The sequence below is a fragment of the Malaclemys terrapin genome, chromosome 14 (assembly GCF_027887155.1).
Source record: "Malaclemys terrapin pileata isolate rMalTer1 chromosome 14, rMalTer1.hap1, whole genome shotgun sequence".
In the NCBI taxonomy this organism is placed as follows: domain Eukaryota; kingdom Metazoa; phylum Chordata; order Testudines; family Emydidae; genus Malaclemys; species Malaclemys terrapin.
The window spans coordinates 6,292,095-6,315,799 of record NC_071518.1 but is presented as its reverse complement, the minus strand read 5'-3'; the positions used below and the strand labels follow the sequence as shown (position 1 = coordinate 6,315,799).

The following is a 23,705-nucleotide window of genomic DNA, read 5'->3' as shown; positions in this document are numbered from 1 at the left end:
GAGATCTGATGAGGTCACCAGCGGCAAGGTGCAATTCTGCAGTGAAAGTCCTTTTCAATTAGGTGCAAGACAATCTATGAAGACATCACAACCAGGCCCATTGAGCAGAGAAAGACAAGCCTTTCCTAAACTCAAGCAATTATGACACCGTCCTAATGAGTCCTGGTGGGATTACAGCAGCATTTGAGCCTACTCCATGGAATGGGGCACAACTGGATGACCATAGAAGGCCCTTCCAACTCAATCATCTAGGAGCTGAAGAGCCCTCCAAATGGGATTGGTAATGAGCTAAGTGATGGAGCTGATCCCCTCTAGGTGACTCATTCAAATACAGCCTGTGTTAGTAATAACTAGAGATCCTTTGCCATTCAATGGCCGGCCGGAGGACTTTGTGAAATAAGTTAGTGATCTAAATTCATTTCCCAAATGGGCAAATCTCTCACGTCACCACCACCAGCGGGCACCTTCACTCGCAACTCAAAGAGAACAACCGTTTGCATGGGCCTGGAGACATCATCATTGTTAGAGCTGGTTATCCCATGCACAAGGTTGAGGCACGTCACAGTACACTGCACGAGGAAGCTTGCACTGCTGCTATCGGCTGCGTGCACATTTTTGGGGGTTCACCGAAGGCTCCAGTTTCCAGGGCCAACAATACGGTGGTTAATTTAGTTTGGTTTTCTGTGTGTTCACAATTAATACATAAGGAGTAGAAGACAGGAAAGTCCCCCTCTGCCACAATTATGCTTTTGACAGCAGAACAATAGAGTCCTTAGCATTCAAACAGATTTGTGTGTATATTTTTTTTTACACTTCATTCTGTTGCCTATAATGAAGATTCTGGGGGTTGGGTTAGTCTGTCAGACTCAATAAGCAACCTACTTTTTTTGTACAATGACAGCAAGGAAGAGCTCCAAGAATAGGCATGATCCAAGTCTGCCTTCAATGGTCAAGTTCACATTTTCCAATGCTGGTTCGAGAACACAGGGAGGGAAAGAAAGAGGAGGAACTGATTAAGAGCAATTGGAAGAGCCAAAAGCACTTCAGTTGCACAGGAGGCAGCTAGCAGGGGATTTGCACAGGACCTCTTCCATAAAAGTTACCCAAAGCACTGCTAATTTATGTCTCATGCCCCTTAGCAGAATGAGAAGCATATTACACTGCCTGACTGCAAGGGGAGCTAGGCTTCAGGACACAGCCTGCCCCATGAAACATCATGATTTCCACGTGAAAGATGTGACACAAACGCCTGTTGCAACGAACTGCAAGCGATACAAGAGGGCAAAATACCCATGAGTCTGCACCGCTGGATTTTGTAAAATCCATACCCCCCTCTGCTCAATATTTCACCCAGCTTGACAGTGCTCTACTGAGTGCTTCAATAAAGGATGAAAAATGGGCCTTAGCTGGAGAGGCCCATGTTGCCCTGGGTGACCCCAGCACTTCTCCAAAGAGAAAGCCTAGTTAGACCAAAGTGGAGCTGCTCGAGTTCTGAAACCAGTTGTTTGCAGGTGTGGTTTGTTTTTAGCAGAGTTCTTAACCCTTAAGTGGCCAGGACCCTGGGCAGCTCCAAATCTGCAATCTGCACAGGGCTGAACACACCCACGGCATCCAAACATCATGCTGAGAACCTGCACATGCTGGCTGCTGCATCACTGCAGGACCCTTGGCTCTGAACTTGGGTTCATTAACTGACTGCTCAATATCTAATTTTGAAAAGTGACAGCATCAAGTTAAGCACCAAATTATACTCACCCTGAAATCCAGGAGACTTTTTTAGAAGTAAAAGAGAAAGGAAACGTGTTCATCTTTCTACGTATTCCACTTCATGGAGAGTTTTAAAGGAAACAAAACATTTATGGAGTAAAACCAACTGGAGACGACAAGCCCTGACTGCACATTGGAAAGCAATCATCAGATCCACTTGTCTCTCATGTGCCCATCCCGGTGGTATTCCAGATGCCAATTTATCATCTCCCAGGCTATATGCAAACATACATAAACACCCACTGCAATAGTGTGTTACAATGTGATTTCACTGCCACTCAGGAGGGGCACTCAAAAAAAAAAAAATCAAGATATGCCATTGCTCCACCATATCCCTTCAGAAAACTCTCCTAATCCAAAGCATGTCCGTGGAATTAAGCTGGCATCTCTCTCACCAAATGTCCCTGTTTACACAGACTCACTGTGAGGCCTTAGGAAAGTCCCGTAGCTTAGATTCCTTCTATCACTGGTTTGACATCCTTTAAGTGGGGTAACAGCACTTCCCTGTACCATAGGGATTTGTGGAGGCATTAATTAAAATTGCTAAAGCTCTCAGATTCTTGGAAGAAGGTGTTACAGAAATGTTGCCACGCATGACAGTCAGTGGCATTCTCTAGCCAGCCTACTACGGTGTATTGCACCGCGGGTTCATGGGGTTTGAAATGGGAATGATGTGATACGTGGACGGCAAGAGTAATACAAAAGGTGTTTTGGTACCTGCCGTTCCCAGAAAGACTCTCTAATTGGGTGGTAGGGAAGTAGTGAAGACTGCAAGCAGCAAACTGCTGATAGTACACTACTAGCATTTGTGAACAGAGTCATATTGTATGCACAGTGCTTGGGGAAATGGCTAGCATCTTTCTGCCACTACCATGCTCCTCACCCACATTATGCCCGTATGCGTGGCACATGGAGTTTATTTTTGAATTAGGATATGCAGAACGAAATAATACATTAGATCCCACCTAGTGCATCTTTCTGTCAGTGCAACATTCTTCTCTACTGTATGTTTTGACCAGAGTCTGGAATAATTTTTAAATGTGCCAAGCAATGGAGCTTCCATCACATCTGATGGGAGGTCAGCCCACAAACTAATAGATCTCACCACCAAGGAAGCTCTTCTTGATAGTCTGCAAATTTCCCTTTTCTTAAATGTACTCCTACTTGTTCTTCCTTTTATCATAGCAAATTCCTCTCTCCCTGGGATTCACAGCCCTTCCAAGATTTTCTCTCTTCTACCCTGGGACCTCTGCTCCCAGATTGCTATCATCTGTGCGCACAACTACCAGATTGATGTGTAATTGCACACACTAGTTAGCTATTGAGTATGCATTGTGTGCACCTTAGCTGTTTGAAAACCAGGCTCATGGATCAGTGCTGGAACTAGAGGTGCTACCGCATCCCCAAGCTTGAAGTGGTTTCCATCACATCCAGGGTTTACAGTTTGATTCATTGGCTCTCAGCACTCCCACTATACAAGTTGTTCCAGCATCCCTGGGCTCATGCTAGATAGTCAACTATGCAAAACCACCTCCAGTCTTTGCAAAGAAAAGTTACACACACACACAAGGAATGACATATAGAAGGCTAGAGAGTGCGCATATTTATTCAAGCACTTGTATTCTTGTAATATTAACTGCCTTACAAAGGAGAACTTTCCCCATTCCCAAAGGTTTTTCTCTATTATGAACAGCTGTTGTACAGCATGCATGAAAAGATCAGCAAGTGACTCATCAGCCTTAATCAAGTTAGGATGAAAGCGTTACATTTACCATCAGCCTCCACACAATCTGCAGAGTGCAAAAGTTATACTAAACAAGTGGAAAATGGCTAATCCCATTCATAACACATTTTGGTTCACATACGCAAACTTGCTTAGATGTCGTCTAACACAATAATGTACTCATGGATTTTAATCAGCTGCCAAATTTAAGACACTCATCACATGTTGCATTTACATTGTAAATCAGATCACACCAATTCCTTTATCTAGGTTGCCTTTTTGTACATCAACATTACCTTCCTCTCTATTTGCAACATGCAGAATCTGTAGACTGCCTTCATCCAAGTCAACAGCAACCATTCCCACAACACAAAAACAACTGCCCTGGCTAACTGAGTTGGAAAGATGCATCTCAGTGCTAAGAATTAAGCACACCTTGAAAGTCTGTGGCAATAATTAAAGACAGAAGAAACATGAAAGCTGCTCTTCTTTCTCTTCCTTGCACTAACACATTAGTTACCTCTCCCAGAAGCTGTTCCATTTGCTAATGGAATCAGATGCTTCAACTTGAATGAAAGACATGACAGCAAGGTGGGAAGGGGGAAGAGAATGTAACCAACGAGAAAGCTTGGGATAGGATCGTGACGCTGGCAGACCCGGTGCCAGCTTACGCCAAGGCCCTGACAAATGCTCAGGTAGAAAGCAGTCTGGCTCCCCATGTGTTAACATTGTTAAAATAGATGTTAGGTTTATAAGAATGTGTTTAATGTTTAGACTTTATGAAATGCTTGTAAATTGCTGCATGCATTACCTCACTTACAATAGCTGTATCCTATGTTATAAGGTAATATTTCAGTGTTTGCTTTGAAACTATAAAAGTGTTTGATATGAAACTGGAACACACACCCCCATCCCTCCGCCCCACGCAACCCCCAGTCAGGAGAGAAGCATTACCAAGTGTGAAATACTAGTTCATGACAAGAGATGTCATCTTCTGCCCAACAAAACAAGGCCTACACACATCAGACAAGCCACTGTGGAACATCAGTGGGCAGAAGACTTTGATTACTTTCCCCACACCATGAAGAGGGGACGTGCACAAAAGCTCGTCCTATCCCAGCTTGAACTCAAAAGGAATGGAATAAAAATTCCTGTCAAGGAGAAATTGTTATCCCTGTGCTGCTTGGAATTCGGAGAGGGCAAAATTTTAAGCATAAGCAAGGGATCCCCAAGCTGTTTGGCTGGGGTTAGCTCTAAAGGGCATATAGAGCTTGCGTATCATAGCAGCTAACACATTTTTGGAACCTACACCTGTAGCTCATTTGTGCGGATACGTTTACTTGCTTTAACCTTGTAAATAACACTTCTTTTTCCTACTTAATAAATCTTTAGTTCGTTTATTACAGGATTGGCTACAAGCATGGTCTTTGGTGAGAGATCTAAGGTACAATTGTCCTGGGGAAAGTGACTGGTCCTTTGGGACTGGGAGTGACCTGAATCTTGCTGTGATTTTTGGTGTAAGGGACAATCTATCACCAAGGCAAGCTTGCCTGGGTGGCAAGATAGACCAGAGTGCCCAAGTGGACTGTCTGTGACTCCATGGTAAGGCTTGAGGAGTTCACACTTGATACTTGGTTGGTAAAATCTAAGTCTAGATCACACAACCAGTTTGAAGCTGGTGCCCTGTTTCTTGACAGTCTGCCCTGAGGTTGGAACCCACGGTCGAGAGTCACTCGAGACTGTTTAACAAGGATCTCCCACCATCCTTAATTCATCCCTGTTTTTGCTGCAGGTATTCCAAGTACCTGAGAAGAGTGGATGAGCTTGTATATCAAGGTGCTTGACACAAGACAGCATGCTGGCAACTTACCGGCAGCGCTGAAATGACAAGACTAGAACCTCTTTGGGGCAGGAACGATCTTTCTGTTCTGTTTATGTACAGCACCGAGTACAATGAGATCCTGGCCCACGACTGGCCTTCCCTGCAGCGCTACCACAATACAAAAAAAATCATAAAAGCGGGGGAGTTGAGTGTTTCTATTCTAGGAGAGCATGGGGGTGTAATTAATTCTCTTTTGCTGTGGAAGCAAATGATGCCACAATCAAAATTATGGCTTCAGGAGGCAAAAGCAGCAAGTGGGGCACAGGTATGTAGCAACAAACCTGGTTTCCATGTGTGGGGTCTCAGTGATATCACAATGGCAGAGAAATGCAGGAACTAGGAAACATTAGCAGGGTTGTTTCTCAGCAAAGCTCTCTTTAAAGCAATCTAAGTAGTATCAGTATCTCCTTAGCAATAAGGAGCTTCCCTCTGACAGCTTTAGACAGGGATATGCAGGGCAGTTGTAGCCATGTCAGTGAGGTCATATCTTTTATTGGACCAGCTACAGTTGGTGAGCGAGACAAGCTTTCAAGGCACACAGAGCTCGCTCTCTCTCACCAACAGAAGCTGGTCCAATAAAAGACAATTCTTCACCCACCTTGTGTCCCTGCTAGGCAGCAAACCATGCAGCAAACGTGCAATGAGATTTAGTTACTGGGCATCAACCGAAAATTCAGGGAAAGAAATTAAGCCAACTTTGGTCCATATAAAACGTTGACAGCTGAGACGGCCCTGCCTGTCAAAGAGATACCTAGGAAAAGCAAGCAGCAACTGCGTAATTAAATGCATGGAGTAGCGTCTGCTAAAACGTATGGGTTGCCCTGGCAAGTGACAACTTGTCCTTATCTTAGTGCTGCTGTCACACAGACAGGTCTCACTCCATTGGTTACAGAGACATTAAATGATGTCTCTAGATGCTGTATCTTAGCCTGTCAACTGTCAAAAAAGGCCTCACTTAAGCATAACTCTCCAGAGGGGTAGGTGAGTATGAGGTTTAAATATGGCTTGTAAAGATCCTCTGAGTTCCTCGAACAAAGGGTGCTATATAAAGTATTATTAATCACCATTTATCACTTAATATTATAAAGTCAGGAAAACGTGGCCACAGCAAGGGGAAATACCCTCAGATTCCAGGGGTACATCAACTCATCGAGATATTTGCCTAGTTTTACAACAGGCTACATAAAAAGCACTACAAAGTCAGTACAAACTAAAATTTCATACAGACAAATGACTTGTTTATACTGCTCTATAGACTATACACGGAAATGTAAGTACAATATTTATATTCCAACTGTTTTATTTTATAATTATATGGAAAAATGAGAAAGTCAGCCATTTCTCAGTAATAATATGCTGTGGCACTTTTATATTTTTATATCTGATTATGTAAGCAAGTCGTTAAGTGAGGTGAAACTTGGGCACACCCAAGACAAATCAGACTCCTGAAAGGGGCACACTAATCTGGAAAGGTGGAGAGCCACTAGTTTAACCCACTATTTCTTAACCAGAGGGACACAACACCCGGAAGTGAAGGGTGACATAAGAATGGGGGGGGGGGGGGAGGGGAGGTTTGCAAGGATTTTATTACACGCTAAAGCAGAGAGACTCACTCCCTACACACCCTGACCTTTCAAGGTCAAGTATTCTCAGTCAACCTCTCCAAACACACATGTAAATAAATTATACAGGCATATCACTGTTAGTATTGATAACATTTTTTACTCTTATATAAATGTAAGAGGATGACAAACATTTTACTTACATACAGGGTTGCCACTGAAAAGGCTGAGAAACAGTGGTCTACCCTCTGGCCCTGATGCTATTCTTCCAAATACTGTAGTGCTGGGGGCTAAACTCTCTGACAACAGGCACATTAAAATGGAGAGAGACAGGCTAAGTTATACCAGTGGTGTCAAGGACCTGATTTTCAGAAGTGCCGAGCATCTATAGTTTCAATGAGGGTTGTGGATGCTATGAAAAATATCAGGCCTTGCATCATTACCTAACTGCTATATGACAGAAGCAGGTGGAAGGAGCAGAATCTGTAAGTGTGTTAGTATGCTGGGCTCCTTGGGGTACAGAACTTCGACATCTGTAAAGCTAAAACACACAAAAAATAAGCTCTTCTGCATGAGTTACAGTACGTGGCATATAAATATGGAGACAAGGAAATTTAATTTACAATTGCCTTAAGCAATCTCTGTGCACAGACTGCAAGGGAAAAATCTCTTTTCCTTCCACAGATATGAAAACATTTCTGAAAATTATTAAGCAAGTTATTTTTGCTCATTTCATTCCATTTTTATTCAGTAAGAGGTTTTTTTTGTTTTGTTTTGGGCTTTTTTGGCCACAACACAAAGCAAAACAAGAAAGTCAGACTTAATACCAAAAAGCTACACACTACTTATTAGGAGCAGGCAATGGATCAATAACGTAATGCTGCACTTGGACATTCTTAAAATGGTTTGCAAAAGTGGCTTGGAATTACCTCTATTTTATAAAGGTGGAAAGCGAAGCAGAGAGTTGAAATGACTTTCCCAAGGTCACATGATGAGTCAGTGGCAGAGCTTGGACTGGGACCCAGGTCTCATATCTCCGACCATAAGACCATACTGCCTCTCTAGTGTATTACACCCTGGACGCAACTCCTGTTTAGGTCACAACGACGACACGTACAAAAGCAAAAGTGAGCTAGGTGGCACTAACCCCGTCTCTGCTCAGCCAAACTATAGAAGCCCCACTACAATTTGAGGCAAGTGGCGTACATGCTCAGAAGTAGTCCAGGTCATAGAGGGGGAATGCAAGTTCAGACGGAAGGTCATGGGAAGAGTTGGCCCAGTACCAAAGCAGAAGGGGATGCCGAAGGACGGGATTGAAGAGCACCAGCAGGCTAGGAAGACTGGAAGGAGCAGGTAAGTGCTGCAGGTCAAAACCAAAAAAACCGCCACACTGGATGAGACCAACAATCCATCTAGGCCAGTGGTTCTCAACCAGGGGTCCAAGGCCCCCTGGAGGGCCGCGAGCTGGTTTGAGGGGGTCCGCCAAGCATGGCTGGCATTGGATTCGCTAGGACCCAGGACAGAAAGCTGAAGCCCCACCATGCAGGCAGCCCAGCGCCCTGAGCTCCAGCACCTGGTGCTGAAACCTGAGCAACTTAGCTTCACGGTGCTCCCTGTGGCGTGGGCCCCGGGCAATTGCCCTGTTTCCTACCCCTTAATGCCAGCTGTAGATTTTATATGGAGAAAAACAACTGTGGCACAGGTGGGCTGTGGAGTTTTTCTAGCATGTTGGGGGGGGGCCTCAGAAAGAAAAAGGTTGAAAACCCCTGATCTAGGTCATGCACCTCTGCCTTCAGACAGCCCCAGATGCATCTCCGTAATGGCCAGCAGTTAAGCTTACATAATACCCACCCAACTGAGGACGGTTTAGAATCCTGGCAATTATTCCTTCATTTTTCTGGGCATGACATTCATTCACAAAGATAAAGGGCTTGAACCTCGAAAGGATTTTACAAAACCTAGCATTATTAAAATGTTTTCCTTCATTCCTAAAAATGGAGAGTTTGCTGTTTCGATTTGAACTTCTTCCTGCAGACTCTGAAACCCAGACCCTGTGGCACTGTGCACAGGACAATCAGAAAGTGAAAATGACGAGTAAATAGATGGGGCTGTTTATTTTTGAACTGCCCAGCCTAAAGTAAAGGGTTAGGGGTTTGTAAGATTCTTTCCATACTGATAAGCTAAACTATGACCAGCAAAGGCATGGCAATGCTTTGCATCTGTGCTTTTAAAATTGCCTCCCTTAAGAACTTGAATCACTGGATAAAAGTCTGATGGTGTTTTCAGAAGGATTGCATTGCACATTTTTACAAACTGAAATTTTCAGAGGTGCTAGGCCAAGAGCCCAACCCTTTGAAAATCAGGCCATTTACTTACTGACCTAAATATGGGCCTCAGAGCCTAATTTTTAAAGCGTTGATCTAGCAGGCAGCCAGCATTCGCCCCAGCTGTTCAGAACATCTAATATTTATCCCACTAAAGTCTAGTTTTGAATGTAGGCAACCTGGGTAATGGGGCTTCTGTTTTGGGATTCTTCCTAAGCATTCTCCGGCTTGTTTTATGCGCCAGACAACGGAAGGCAGGGAAACTGGAAGCAAATAGCTTTACTGTCAATCAGCCACCCAGCCTGAGGGATGGGAATCGTCAAGGAACATTTTATCAGATTAACAATGAAGCAAGGGCAATTTCATGTTTAATAACAATGGGACCGAACAGTCTTTGCTCACAGGATTCAAGGCAAAAAAAAAAAAAAAAACCCTTTTAATCTGGGGTAAGTAATTAACCGCTAAGCAATGCCCAGAAGACAGGACTGGGGCTACAGAACACTGAGCACCGCTCCTCCAGAAGTCAATGCTCAGCGCCTCACAGGATTGAGCTTTTACTGAGGGGATGCTTTTAAAAGACCCACCCTGGAGCTATGGGCAATGATACAAACTTGACCACTGGCCCAGTCAGCTGAGGCAAGTCAAAGACCAGAATCTACCGTTCCACCCTGGTCCACCAAAAAGACACCAGTCAGCTTGGATTAAATAAAAAGCAGCTTTAAGGACAGACACATCTAACCCCGTAATTTTGAGCCCTGAATCAACTGACCCCCAGCCACGCCATGGCTCTTTTACTGCAGCAGTGGAGATGTACCCTAAGAGTCTAATGCTATGGGATCTGAATTCAAATCCCTTACTGCCCTAGGACCGACAAGGGGCTGGGAATGCTGCAGCTGGAAAGGGAAAGAGAAAATGGATCATTCCTGCAACCCCCTCCTCTTGGGTGAATGGCCGGCTCTGGAAGCAGCTACGTTCACCTCTCCTGAGCCAAGACTGTGCAATGCCAGGGTCTCTGTGAGCATAGGACCTAGGCGAGGTACAAACAGAGGAGGGAGTGGCCACCAGCCAACTGGGAACTACGGTAGGTAAACCTTCAAACAGCCATAGGATGGTGTTACTCTCAGGTCAGCACACAATACAATTCCCCAGCACACAGTATAATGCTCTCCTCAGCTATTTATCTACTTTCCAATTATAACGGACAGCAATAGCGACCATTCCCCCGGTTTTATAAAGCTGAACCACATGGAGGGTAACAGCCAAAGAAAAGATTTTTAAAATATATCCCTTAAATCAGTAAGTATCACTAGAACCATGTGTTCGAATTAAGAGCTAGGCAAACAGCAGCACAACATATGCATAAACGTAGCAGGTGAAGCTTCCTAACAGTGAAGTCTACCCGGCTACTGAACAGTCCCCCAAGGGAAGTGATGGAAACTTAAAATTGGGCTGGACAAAGGATTAGAAAAGGTCCTATGGGGAACCACCCTGCCCTGGCCAGGGGATGGACTAGACAGGACCTGATAGAGACTGAAAAGATGGATCTTCCATGGAAATCGGGATAAGTTTGCACCACCTATCTATACCTTGGGTGGAAACCTGTCCATGTAGGTTAAACCAGGCAATAGCTCACAAAGGATCAGCATAGAACGATGCTGTTTCCTGGCCCATTACAGGGGGAAGGGCCTCCTAGGTTGGCAAGCATTTGCAATGCCTAAGAAGAGCATTCCCCGGTCAAATCTCAGCAGGTTGAGATGCAAAGAGGAGCTGCAGGCCAGGACAGAACATGAGTAAATGCCACACACTGAGCAGCAGCTGCAGAACACACCTAATCATGGCCATGGGCAAAGGACAGAAGACACAGGCTTTACCGGAACAAAGAGAATCCCAGAAGGGCGATTTCTCCTTGGGAGATGTGCCAGGGATATTTTAACGGCAGCGCAATTCAGATTGTGCCCTGTACTGTCGAATTCACACTTGGCCACAGTGATATGAGCATCTGTCTTTAGGCTCGATGGCAGCAGCACGCTGTACCTAGGAAGAGAAAACTGACCCAGAAATAGCTCGAGGCTTGATTCAAAACGGAGCAGCCACCCTGCTATTAGCACAGGCTGGCAAATGCACATCCCAGTCCTTTGCTCATTACTTTGGCTCCCTGCTGCACACTGGGTTCAGTCCTCATCTTCAAAGCACTCTGGGGGCTGACTTGAGCTGTCTAAACACGACAGCCTCTCGCACCCCCACAAGCACCATCTCCCTCCACATGTGTCTTATGGAAGCACTCAGAGGCCCATCACAGTGTGTTCTATGCAGTCCCCTCTCAAAGCACTCATTCAGTTCCTAAGAAACCGTCAACTTCAAGGGTGAGATTGGAAAGGGCTCTCTCATCAGCTAGCCTAACGAGCGCAGAATTCTCTTTCATGGGGGATCGGAACCATCATGAATCTCGCCACTTCCAAGCAAAAGGCAAAAACTCCCTTTCTAGCCTTCCTACCACAAGACAAACAATCCCATGATAGGGGGGCTGAAGGGAGAGAAGACACAGAGATCCTCATTAAAGTAGCTTTTGTAAGCCCACAATGATGAGCATGGTATAAATGCCCTAGATTTAAAAAAAGAAGGAAAAAAAAGGGGGGGGAGGATCAGTTCACAGTGACAAGACAGGCAAAGTTACCTTCTTTTATACAAAAAGAACGAGGAGTACTTGTGGCACCTTAGAGACTAAAATTTATTTACAGTAATTTTGTTGGTCTGAAGTTAATACCCGCTGTTTTAATTCTGTTGTGAGGAAGCCAAATAGTTCCATCTTTTAACAGCTCTTCACCACAAAAATTCACATATCTTTTGTCGGCCAGGCATGCAGGATCACACAGACAAATGCCTCATTTCTAAAGCGTTAAAACACACTGCAAGGAATGTTTGGCTTTGGTGGAGTTACCACTTGTGCTCCAGGAGGAAATAGGTCACTTCCTGCCATGCAAATGAAAACAGTTCTCTTTCTCCTTCCTTCGAGTGTTCCCTCCCTACACATATGCTTTTGGCTTGCAAGCTCTCTGGGTCACAGTCCATATCTACCGGTGTGTTCACACAGCATCTAGGCCAGAGTCCTCCATCCCAACCGGGGTCAGTGGATGCTACTGCAACATAAATGTTACAGAATGATTGAATAATGCACTGGCCAAACACACATCTCTGAAACGAATAACCTCCATACAATGGGAAACATCGAACATTCGCCAGAGTTTAAAGGCTGTTGCCTCTTCATAGCTGGTTGTAAAAGTAACTCACACAACAAGGAGAAAAGAGCAAATGCCACAGGAGAGGGATCCCTATTACCAGAGACTGCTCAGTTCGTTAACAGAAGAGAACAGCTGACGACTCCACAGAATGCAGCAGCTCAGGCAGATGCTAAAAAGAACGCAGCAAGATTCCAGTGGTGCATTAGGGGTAGAAGGGTTGCTCTCTCTACACGCACAGGGTTACATCTTTGCTAATTCTGTTCACTTCTTCTCACCACCCTGACACCTTCTGTAAGTGTGAAGTTCACATGAATCCCGATCAGGCGGCTTTGCTCCTGTCTTTGGTGCCTGGAGTCTTATGTTAGCAAGAAGGGGAACTTGCCAGTGCTTTAAACACAGGCACTGGATCAATGACTGTCGGGGTCACGAACTCCTCACTACACGTGTACATGCAAACTGTTGCAGGCTTTCCTGCATCTCCAACTGGCAGGAGACAGTCTCTGATGAGGGGACCGAGGCACCATGACCCAGTGTCTCATGACCTCCAGATAAGAGTACTGCAAACCTCTTTCAGCGTGCAGCCATCACATGGCAACTGAAATTGCTGGAGAGCGTGGAAGCAATAGCGGGCCAACGCAAACACTTTCTACCCGCCCTCACTGATACACCACTGACTCTCTGCTTGCTTCAGAAATGAATTCAATGGCCTGGCCTTAGAATCCTTGTGAATGAGACCGTAAGCTCTTTAGGGCAGGGAATTTTTGTTCTGTGTTCGTACAGCTCCGAGCACAGAGGGTGCCTGGCCCATGGCCAGGCTCCTAAGCTTTAGTGTCATACAAATACACTACAACTGGTTCTACCCTGCTAAGTCCTTAGAATGGGACCTGGCTACTCAGAGACTCTCTCGACCTCCCCAACAACGGTACACCATTGGGACAATCATGTGGAGAGCGGAGATCCAGGTTTAGACCATCAGACACTGGGAGCACTGCCTCTGCAAGTGGACCCCGCCAGTGGAATGCCTCCCCCGACTCGACTGTGTTCAGCTGTGCGCACTCTAACCACAGGAATGATGTTCGTCAAAAGAACATTGTACATGCATGTCCCTGAAGCTCCGGGGAACAGATAAAAGCACATCCTTTCATGGGCTGTACGGAGCCCGATAATGTGTGTTTGACTAAAGCGCATCTTCCAGAAAGACATCCAGATCCTTGTCTGAAGACATCAAGAGATGGAAAATCCACCACCTCCCTTGCTAGTTTGTTCCCATGGTCTATCACCTTCATTGCCAAAAAGCTGGGCCTAATTTCTAATTTGAATTTGTCTGGCTTCATGCCACTGATTCTTGTTCTGCCCTTCTCTGCTAGATTAAACATCCCTTTAGTACCTGGTATCTTCTTTCAGTGAAGGTACTTGTATACTGTAAACAACTCTTCACTGGAACCTTTATAGTCCCTCTTTCCCCATATGCATTGGTCCATGCTAAGGTCTGATCCTGGCAAGCTGCTTTATACGTAGGCAGAAACTTGTGGAGTGGCCTGTGGGATTGGAACCTATTGAAATATCCTCAGCAAGAGATTTCCACTGCAGTTTTCATTGCAGGTAACCCAACTCCCTTAAGTATGAAACACCACTTTGTACAACTTTCTCTGAACCTTTAGCCTCTTTCAGCAGGTTATTTGTCCCATCTGCTGAACTGCCCATCTTGGAGGACAGCCAGCAGATTGTGTCCAGCGCATTGTGTCATCTGCCGTTCATCTGCGTGCTTTTAAAAATCTACACACCAAACAGTTTACAAGGATCACTCTTGCTTCCCAGCTAACCCTGAATAACAGAGCACCATGAATAATTCAAAATACAACTGTCAACATAACCGATGAACAAAGTGAATGCATGATGCATTTTCCGCTTTTTTCATTGCTTGTTCAGTGACACATTGCAAATTGCCGTTAACTTGCAATGAAAGTCCCAGCTATTACAGGGAAGTCACTCCTGTTGTACAAGTAGCCCCCCCTGCAGAACTGCAGCCAGAGCCAACCCCATTATGGACCAGTGGCTAGGCTACCAGCTTAGGACTCGGAAGACCTGGGTTCAAGTCCCTGCTCTGCCCATGAACCCCATGTGATAGCAGAATGGGTACAGGTTTTATAAGCTCTTTGGGGGCAGGGACTATCAATATTTGTGAGTGGTTTATCCAACACATTGCTAGCACTAAACAAATACTAACAGCATCAGCCAATTTGCAATGCTCCAGGATAGCTCAGAATTCAACTAGCTTGACTATGCTGTGGTAAACCTGCACCTTTAGGCAGAGCATTAAGGCACAATACAGCAGACAAAAGGTCTACCGGCTATGCAGCCTCCAGCCCAGGGCTTTCAAAAGAAATTATCCAGTGAAACAATGGGAACTTTATTTCTCTGACAGTTAGTGATCTTTAATGCTGTCAACACAAGACAAGCTGTGGATTCACGATGAGGAGCCAGGGACCCACCTGGTCTTGGTCCGGAAAGGTTTCATTCTAACAAATGGAGGGTTTTTTCCCCTGCAGCGCAAACAGCAAGAAACAGCCGAAGGTTAAAAGGCACAGAAGAAAACGAGATAACCACCATTAGCTGGTGAAGAGTTGGAGGAGGGTCGCTCGGCAGAGCTCGCTACTGCATCTTGCTTACATACCCGCCTCCTCTGTTCTTAAATTTGCCCTGCAGCACTAGATGGGTTGCCCCAGTTATTTTTCAGTCCTGCTATGAGCGCTGATCTCATTCAAAGGGCGACAGGCTACAGCAATGCATTCCAACCATTGGATAGTCTAGTTACTAGGCTAGGAGCTGATCCAGTGACAACTCACACTAGGGAAAAAAAATTAATGGAGCTGCTACTCCAAACGCCTACACTTTTTTTTTTTTTTTTTTTAATTCAAGCATCACAGCTCTCACGTATAAAATGTATTAAAAAATATATTATAACAGTTGGTATAAATCTGTTTCCCTACAATAAGGGGGTGGGAATGAACCTGATGAAAACCTCTCTCTTTGTCAGCAATGCCTCAGGGCAAGCAAAACTAATCCAAAGAATATAATTTGATGCTGTTTCTATACTGAACAAAAAACGCCAGCATCTTCACAGTAATAGCAACGCTGCAAATTACAGACCGTTAAACCGGGTTACATGCTCACAGTCAAAGACTATATGTATTTGAATAGCAAAACATCTTAACACAAACATCCTTTAGCATCCAAGACTTTTATTAGTCTTATATTGAGCGGTCTGGTACCCTTTCAACTATCCATCACAAGTTCAAATACAAGCTAGGTTAGTATCAGTTAAAAAGTCCTTACCATCTGATGGCTATTTGTTGGCCTGGGAGATATAAATGGGTGGGATTCAAGGCAGACACCAGTACCGCAATCAACACCATTCATGGCATGGAAAGGGAATTATTCAAGGTCAGGTTGATGGGACAGCATGAGGGAAGTTTGCACTGTTCATGCTGCACCTGTTCTGTGCAGGAGGAAAGGAATTCAGATTCCAGAGCTGCCAAACAGGCTAGCAATAATGACATTTGGTTTTACAGTATTTGCTTTGGGGAAAAGAAAAAAAAAATCTCGGTAAACAATTTAATCGGCCTGTAGAGATGTCAGCCCAGCAGAATTACTCTGACGGTTCTCTGTTGGTTTCATTGACAAGAAAAAAGAAACCACGTCATGCAAGATTTTGCACAGCATGAATCTTGACTGGCCAAACCACTATATCGCTACAAGACCAAACCAGTTTTTCTTCAGCAAATATCTCACTTCTCTTCAACAAGATCTGGTGCAACATTCCTGTCACTTCCTTCTTTTGGGAGAGAGAAGCAATAGGCATTGTTCACCTCTTGCTGATGCACTACACCCTGCATGATTTAAAGCTTCCCTTTCCCTGCTCGACACAATTGGCTTTCAAAAGCAAGACTCGGGATCTTGCTTTAAAGCTTCGTGTGCCCAATTAAATAACATTTCCAAATTAACAAGGCCAGATTCATCCCTAGGGTAAGTTCCATTGGCTGCAAGGGAGTTTAAACCAGACAGTGGACCAAATGCATCTCTACCAGCATGCCAAGCCCACCATCAAATAATAGGTTTGTTACAAATTAAAAAGATGAGGGGCATGTTGCCCAGCGGCTAGGGCACAAGGCTGGGATTCTAGAGACCTGCATTATATTCCCAGCTGCCAGCCACCTACCCCGAAACAATGGGCAAGCCACTTCGCCACTTTCTGCCTCCCCTATGCCCTGCCAGTCTTTGACTGTCCCATCTATTTAGAGTGTAAGCTCTTTGGGACAGCAAGCCTCTATTACAGGGGTGGCCAAACCGCAGCTCGTGGAGACTCCCCCCTCCATTCTCCACCTACCAGACTGCTTCTACCCTGCAGCGGGGTGGTGAGGCTAGGGGCTTCTGCCAGAGATGACTGGTGCCTGCTGAGTGTGGGGGGGGGGGGGGGGGAGGAGGAACAGGTTCGCAGAGCGTTACAGGGGGTTCACCAGAAAAATTTCACTAATGGCTGCCAGAGAACCCTGGACATTGGAGAGAACAGGTGGGACCCAGTTGCAGGGCAGAGAGCCCGAGCCCCAGGGAGAGCGGGGCCGGCAGCCCGAGCCCTACCCCCATTAGCGGGAGAGCTGGCAGCCCGAACCCCAGAGCTCCGCACGGGGCTGGCAGCCCGAGCCCCAGGGAGAGCAGGGCGGGCAGTTGGGGCTGGCAGCCCAAGCCCTGCAGGGGATCCGGCAGCCCGAACCCCAGCAAGAGCGGGGCCGGGCAGTTGGGGCATCCATCACATTGAAGTAATTTAAAGTTAAATCCCTGAAAATATTCATTTTTAGGAGGGGGTTCACGAGATTTCATAATTTAGTGAAAGGGGTTCATGGGCTGTGAAAGTTTGGGAACCACTGATCTAGCACAAGGGTGCCCCAATCACTGTTGCAGCCAACCAGTGGGCTAGTAGCAGAGAACTGCAAAACTACTGGGTTCAGCATGAAGCAAAGGACCTTTCAGTAGAGGGAAATAAGAGACAGGATGCAGCAATGTGTATAAACAACTACAACAGAAGCCAAAAGGAACTGCTCTTCCTCATATCAGTAGCTCCAAAGCTATTATACGTCTCTTTAAAAAAAGCAAACAAACCTTATCTGTGCGCCTGCTTTACTTGTTCTAGCAATCTATTATTAATGTACTTGTCTATACCGAACCATGCTGCGGCACTCAGATTTAATATTTGAAAACCACTTGGCCCAGCAGCAAGGGGAGCAATCTCTCCAAAGAGCATTTCCTTCCAGATTTGTCAAACTCTCATAAACAAACTCGGCAGGAAGAACTGTTTTATCATCACGATTTCACACCGGCAATGGTTTTCTAAATGATTTGGGAAAGTGACTTTTTTGTGTTGAGAACACTTCAGAACAAGGTGTTTCTATGTTCCCATCACTTAGAAAAAGGTGAAATTCACCCACACAACGAAGTGTTCAAAAGAGACCGCCCGGGACTAGAACGACAAGAGAGCTGCAGGGCAGGATTGAGATGCATTAGCAGAGCTGTGGGGTCCCATACTGCAAGGTGCTTAGCACCCTTCGCTCCCATATAGATTCAGTAGGAGTTGAGAGCGCCGATCATCTGAGAGGAGGTACACAGCTTCCATAAGGATTAGCCGTTGTGGGAATCAAAGACCAGAAGCGCAGAGATACTGCAAGTGGGACCGGAGGTGCATCCGCAGAGAGAGATGAAGACTTGCATAGCTCCTGCCCATGTTCTACTTGTCCGAAGCCAACATAACAGGGACCTCATTTCCATAAGCACCCGTCACGCGAGATGTTTTATAAAACAACCTCAATACACTTCTAACAATATCAGTCTGTCTAAATTATTCTGACCATAAACAGTTGGGAAATGAAGTCATAGGACATTAAAATAAACAGCAATATCCCGACATCAGAAACATTAATGAAGCATTTCATTTTTTCAGGTAACTCTTGTTACTCTAATTATACAGCACAGTGTGTGCAAACACCATGTCTGCACAGTTGTAACCATATGTATATGTATCTAAAATCAATAGGACAGGTCGATTTCAGAGACATCCCCCCTGGCCCCATGAAAGCCAAGTCACAATGGAACTGTCTTGTGACACCACTGCAGGGCAAGGCACTTTCATGTAAGCATTCCAGAGCTTAGGAACATTCAACTACTCAAGCAATTTGCTCATCTGAGCCTCCCCTTAGCCACTTCCAAGTAAAGGCTTAACCAAGCTGTGAGAGAAGTATTTGTTATTGTCTCTGTACATCACGCCTTAGGGCTTGATCCTGCAAGCTGATCTCCGGGGGAAACCCTTACGCCTGCACTGAGTCCCAGTGGAGTCAACAGAACTCAGTACAGGCATTCGGGGATATCTCAGATTGTAGCATCAAGGCCTAAGATATCACATTCTCTAGAGCACAAGCCCGGTTTCTCTCTGCAGACAACACCTAGCAGAAGGGGTCCCCAATTCTAATCTGTGCTCCTGGGGGAACCGTAAAATAAAAGAACCACCATCATGCATCAGTCCCTAACAGCTGTGGAGCCTAAATCCACCCCTTCTCTATCCCACCCAGCACAAATTTCCTGCCCCAGAACACTTCCACAAAACTCAACCCTCAACAGCAGGCAAACTTTCCAACCAACGCTCCCTTCCCCTTTCCAGTCCACACTCACAGCAGCTGCAGGACCACCTAGCAGTTCAACAGCAGCATCGTTGGCAAGTATCACACTATTTTAAAAAAATACAAGTTACAAGACTTTAACATGACAGCTTCTCCTGAAGTCATTTCCCCAAAATTCAGGCCTAGTCTACACTTAGGTTTTGCCACTCTAGCCAACCAGAAAGCCCCTTCTAGTGTAGACATAACTTATCCCTGAAAAACGACAACACAAAGGGTACGTCTTCACTTACCGGAGGGTCCGGCGGCAGGCAATCGATGTTCTGGGATCGATTTATCGCGTCTGGTTAAGACACGATAAATCGATCCCGGAAGTGCTCTTCCTGGTATAGCTTATACCAACTCCCCAAGAAAACTAGAGCTAGGCCTACACTAGGAGTGCTTTGCCAGCACAGGAATCTGGCATACTGTATCAGCAACGCACACCTAGTGTGGATTTTTTTGCATTTTTGCTGGTATCACTTATTTCAGATTCCACACACACACACACACCTCTCCGAGTGAAATACACCAGCAAAAGTGCAGTTTTGCCAGTATATTTGCGGCTACACTAGGACTTCCGCCAATATAAAAGTGTCACACAAAAAAAAGCACTCAGCCCCAGATTACTACTATATATGTAGTCTGTAGATTAATCGCCGTTAACTTACACAATTAATCACGATTAATCACCGTTAAACAACAGAATACCAATTGAAATTAAATATTTTTGGATGTTTTTTGACATTTTCAAATATATTGTATTCTGTGTTGTAATAGAAATCAAAGTGTACAGCGCTCGCTTTATATTATTTTTATTACAAATATTTGCACTGTAAAAATAATAAACAAAAGAAATAGTATTTTTCAATTCACCTCATACAAGTATTGTAGTGCAATCTCTATCGTGAAAGTGTAACTTACACATGCAGATTTATTTTGTTACATAAGTGCAATCAAAAACAAAACAAGGTAAAACTTTAGAGCCTACAAGTCCACTCAGTCCTACTTCTCGTTCAGCCAATTCTAAGACAAACAAGTTTGTTTACATTTACAGGAGATAATGCTGACTGCTTCTTATTTACAATGTCACCTGAAAGTGAGAACAAACGTTCGCATGGCACTTTTGTAGCCAGGGTTGCAAGGTATTTACATACCAGATATGCTAAACATTCATATGCCCCTTCATGCTTCGGCCACCATTCCAGAGGACATGCTTCCATGCTGATGATGCTTGTTAAAAAAAAAAATGCGTTAATTAAATTTGTGACTGAACTTCTTGGGGGAGAATTGTATGTCTCCTGTTCCATTTTACCCACATTCTGCCATATATTTAATGTTATAACAGTCTCGGATGATGACCCAGCACATGTTCGTTTTAAGAACACTTTCACAGCAGATTTGACAAAACGCAAAGAATGTACCAATGTGAGATTTCTAAGGATAGATACAGCACTCGACCCAAGGTTTAAGAATCTGAAGTGCCTTCCAAAATCTGAGAGGGACAAGGTGTGGAACATGCTTTCAGAAGTCTTAAAAGAGCAGCACTCTGATGCAAAAACTACAAAACCCAAACCACCAAAAAAGAAAATCAACCTTCTGCTGGTGGCATCTGACTCAGATGATGAACATGCATCAGTCCGCTCTGCTTTGGATCGTTATTGAGCAGAACCCATCATCAGCCTGGACACATGTATTCTAGAATGGTGGTTGAAGCATAAAGGGACATACGAATCTTTAGCGCATCTGGCACATAAATACCTTGCGACACCGGCTACAACAATGCCATGAGAACATCTGTTCTCACTTTCAGCTGACATTGTAAACATGAAGCGGGCAGCATGATCTCCTGCAAATTGTAACCAAGTTTGTTTAGCTGAGCAATTGGCTGAAGTAGGACTGAGTGGACTTTTAGGTTCTAAAAGTTTTACATTGTTTTATTTTTGAATGCAGTTATTTTTTGTACATAATTCTACATTTGTAAGTTCAACTTTCATTATAAAGAGATTGCACTACAGTACTTGTATTAGGTGAATTGAAATATACTATTTCTTTTGTTTTTTACAGTGCAAATATTTGTAATCAAAAACAAATATAAAGTGAGCACTGTACGCTTTGTATTCTGTGTTGTAATTGAAATATATTTGGAAATGTAGAAAACATCCAAAAATATGTAAATAGTATTTATTATTATTTAATCATGCAATTAATTTTTTTAATCGCTTGACAGCCCTACTAAATACCTAAAAACTACAAGTTGCAGTGTCTGCGATCCTCCCTTTACCACCTCCTATAGAAAGTTGCCAGGGCATGAGAACAGAGAGAAGATCCGATCATCTGGACAGTCAGAGGCGCTTTGTAAGAATTAAGAGTAATTAGGAATGAAAGGTCTTTGTGAAAACAAAGCCACAGTTGTGTGGTGCCAAAAGGCTAGTTACAGCCAATTTTTTTTTTTTTTAGAAAGCTTCTTAGCTAAAAATAAATTGAATGTCACTGTGGTAAACCTGGAAACTCAAATATGAATCTGCCTCCAGTCGGGGTCTATTACATGCGATCCAGAGGCACAGTGGACTTCACTGTATCAAATCAAGCACTGATTCATATGAGGAAACCACATGCAAGTCCCCTGTAGAAGAGAGCACACAGGTAAAGGGGTGTCTACACTGCAACTGGGATTGAGCCTCTCAGGGTGGGAAGACAGAACCCAACTGAAGCTCGAGCGAACATGCTAAAAATAGCAATGTGGATGTGGCAGGGATCGGAGTTCAGGTGAGCTAGCCAAAGGCTCCACCAGAGCCACCAGGCCCACACTATTTTTAGCACACTGGCTCAAGCCCCACTAGTGCAAGTCTGTTCACGCCCAGCTGCCATGCAAACGTCCCCTAAGGATACACCCAGTTTGCATTCAAACCCTGTTTAGATGTAGCACTTGTACCCACCCTTAAATTGCTGTAGCGCTGGTAGTCACTGGGGCTTGCTACCCAGGAAGAAACCTCTCTCTGCCACTGAAGTGTCTAGCTCTGAACAGCACCAGTTCCCACTGGGATCTGTAAGATTCTGCGCCATGTTAGACCCCCACCTCTGTTCCAGGGGAAAGTCACCTCCATCGCAGCTAAGAGGGTGGAGAAGTGTAAAGAAACACACAGCTCCACAAGGTCCCTGCAAGCCACTCCAGAGCAGGGACAAGGGGGCCACACACCCACCTCCCCCGGAACATGCCTCCCTACAGCTCCTGTCTGCCCCACGGGGACGAGGCCAGAGACGAGAGGCTGCACCAGGGCTCAACCCCCCCCCACTCACACTGCTCAGACCCACGGGGGGCCGCTGCCCATCCCCGCCTCCACGCATGATGCAGTCACCGGAGAGCCCACGGCACAGCCACCGGCGCCGTGCAAAGAGCTCCCCCCCCCCCGGGCCCGGCACACGCCCCCACACCTGTGTCCAAGGCGCCTGCCCGGAGCCCCCTCAAAATCCTCCCGCCCCTCTCCCGTGCACAGCGCCCCCGGGCTTCCCCCCCACCGTGCACAGCTCCCCCGCCCCGCGCCGTGCACAACACCCGCCCGCCGTGCACAGCGCCCCCGCGGTCCCTGCCGCCCCCCGCTCACCCGTGCAGCTGCCTGGGCCCGGCCTCCGCGCCCCGCTCGCAGCGCCAGCACCGCGCAGACTCCGAGCCGCGGGCAGCGAACCTGCCGCCACGTGAGAGGGGCGGGGCGGGGCGGAGCGGGGGGAGGGAGCCGCGCTCGGCTTGGGGGCGGGGCTCCGCCAAGAGGGGCGGGGCTTCTGCTTCCCTCGCCTGCCGCCGCCCGGCAGCAGCCGCTCGCTCAGGGCCGCCCCCCCCACCCAGCTCTGCCCCACGGCTTCCCCCCGCCCCCATCTCCGCCCCACGGGCTCCCCCCGCCCTCATCTCCGCCCCACCCCAGGAGCTCCCCCCACCCTCATCTCCGCCCCACGGGCTCCCCCCACCCCAGTCTCAGCCCGACCCTGCCCTATCCCAGGAGCTCCTCCCATGCCCATCTCAGTGCCCCACAGGTTGCCCCCATCCCCATCTCAGCTAAGGTGACCAGACAGCAAGTGTGAAAAATGCGGTCCGGCTGGGGCGGTATTAGGAGCCTATCTAAGAAAAAGCCCCAAATATGGGGACTGTCCCTATAAAATTGGGACAGCTGGTCATCCTAATCTCAGCCCTGCCACACCCCAAGGCTCCCCACATACCCCCATCTCAGCCCTGCAGCACCCCAGGGGCTCCCCTACTGCCCCGGCCCTACAGGAGTTCCCTGCTTCTTCCCTCGCTCCCTGTCTGCCCCCACATCAGACCCACACTGATTACAAACGCTGGTCTCCCCCCTCAGCTCTCTGCTGCAGCTTTATCCACACCCCCTTCCCCTGCCTCACTGGTTTGGGCCTTTGCTGCAATGTTACAGGCCTTACCCTGCTCAGTTATAGAGTTTAGCTTCACTGGTTTATTGAAAAATCTGGATTCAAGTGAAGTAAGATCAACATGCCAGCA

General features: G+C 46.0%; 1 protein-coding gene across 3 annotated transcripts in view; it reads right to left on the bottom strand.

Moving 5' to 3' along the window:
- KIAA0513 (KIAA0513 ortholog) overlaps positions 1-22,884 on the bottom strand; it is an 82,353-nt gene extending 59,469 nt beyond the window's left edge. For 2 of the 3 annotated variants that reach the window (XM_054048802.1, XM_054048805.1), the window contains exon 1: positions 22,804-22,884. The gene's annotated coding sequence lies outside the window, so the exon portion shown is untranslated. Of the gene's footprint in view, positions 1-22,137; positions 22,311-22,803 lie in introns of all 3 variants that reach the window. The other variant, XM_054048803.1, reaches the window with a different exon arrangement.
- Positions 22,885-23,705: the final 821 nt, after the last annotated feature.